We start from the raw sequence: 2,042 nt of genomic DNA on the forward strand, positions 1-2,042 counted from the left end.
GTCGCGTTCCTGCCGTAAACCAGCTTAAATGGCGTGATCTGTGTTGTTTCTTGCACCACCGCGTTGTAAGCGAAGGTTACATACGGCAGGACCGCGTCCCACGTCTTGTGCTCGCCGTCGAGGTACATTGCTAGCATGTCGGCTAGGGTCTTGTTCAGGCGCTCCGTGAGACCATTCGTCTGCGGATGGTAGGCTGTTGTCCTCCTGTGGCTTGTCTGACTGTACTGCCGAATGGCTTGGGTGAGCTCTGCTGTAAAAGCCGTTCCTCTGTCAGTGATGAGAACTTCTGGGCAACCATGTCGCAGCACGATGTTCTCGACGAAAAATTTCGCCACTTCGGCTGCGCTGCCTTTTGGCAGAGGTTTAGTTTCAGCAAAGCGGGTGAGATAGTCAGTCGCCACGACGGTCCACTTATTCCCGGATGTTGACATCGGAAACGGCCCCAACAAATCCATCCCAATCTGCTGGAATCCTCGGCGAGGAGGTTCGATCGGCTGTAGTAATCCTGCTGGCCTTGTCGGTGGTGTCTTGCGTCGTTGACAGTCTCGACACGTCTTGACGTAACGGGCGACGTCGGCGGTCAGACGCGGCAAGTAATACCTTTCCTGTATTCTCGATAGCGTCCGGGAGAATTCGAGGTGCCCAGCGGTTGGATCGTCGTGTAGGGCGTGCAGTATTTCTGGACGCAGCGCTGGCGGTACAACAAGAAGGTAGCTGGCGCGGACTGGTGAGAAGTTGTTCTTCACGAGCAGTTTGTTTTGTAGCGTGAACGAAGACTACCCGCGCTTAAATGCCCTAGGGACAACGTCGGTGTTCCCTTCCAAATACTCGACGAGGCCTTTTAGCTCCGCGTCTGATCGTTGCTGTTTAGAGAAGTCCTCCGCGCTTATTATCCCAAGGAAGGCGTCGTCGTCGTCTTGCGGCGGGGGATCGATGGGGGCGCGTAATAAGCAGTCGGCGTCGGAGTGTTTTCTTCCGGACTTGTATATTACCGTGACGTTATATTCGTGTAGTCTGAGGCTCGACCGCGCCAGCCTTCCTGGAGGGTCCTTTAAGTTAGCTAGCCAACACAACGCGTGACGACTTTGAATGGCTTGCCATAGGGCGGAATTTAGATATAGCCCAAATGATGGCGAGGCATTCCTTTTAAGTCGTAGAATAATTGCTTTCCGCTTTTGACAGCGACCGGCTAGCATACGATATCATGTCTTCAAGTCCTTTTCTCTGGACTAGGACGGCAACGAGGCCTAGGCTACTGGCGTCAGTGTGGATTTCGGTATCGGCGTCCTCGTCGAAGTGTGGAAGTACCGGCGGCGACTGCATGCGTCGTTTGAGTTCTTCAAATGCTTCAGCCTGCGGCGTTTCCCAATTGAACTCGACATCACATTTGGTTAGATGTGTTAGCGGCTCGGCGATGCGTGAAAAGTCCTTGACAAACGCCTATAGTAGGCTTACATGCCAAGGAATCTGCGCACTGCCTTCTTGTCGGTTGGCTGCGGGAACTTTGCGATGACAGCTGTCTTCTGTGGGGCGAGGCGTACTCCTGATTTGCTGATGATGTGGCCTAGGAACAAAAGCTCATCGTAAGCGAAGCGGCACTTTTCCGGCTTCACAGTGAGCCCTGATGACTTGATGGCTTCTGACACTGTCGCAAGCCGCCTTAGATGATCGTCGAAAATTCCGGCGAAGACAATGACGTCATCCAAGTAAACAAGACACGTCTGCCACTTCAATCCTGCTAACAACGTGTCCATGACGCGCTGAAACGTTGCAGGCGCCGGGCACAGTCCGAATGACATGACCTTGAACTCGTAGAGGCCGTCTGGCGTGATGAAGGCGGTCTTTCGCGATCTCTCTCGTCGACTTCTATTTGCCAGTAGCCAGACTTCAGGTCCATCGACGAGAAGTATTTAGCGTTGCAGAGTCGATCCAATGCATCGTCTATCCGTGGAAGGGGGTACACATCGTTCTTCGTTATCTTGTTCAGTCGACGATAAATCGACGCAGAAGCGTTGGGTTCCGTCCTTTTTCTTCACCAGGAC

Source organism: Dermacentor andersoni, chromosome 3 (genome assembly GCF_023375885.2).
Source record: "Dermacentor andersoni chromosome 3, qqDerAnde1_hic_scaffold, whole genome shotgun sequence".
NCBI classification, from domain to species: Eukaryota; Metazoa; Arthropoda; class Arachnida; order Ixodida; family Ixodidae; genus Dermacentor; species Dermacentor andersoni.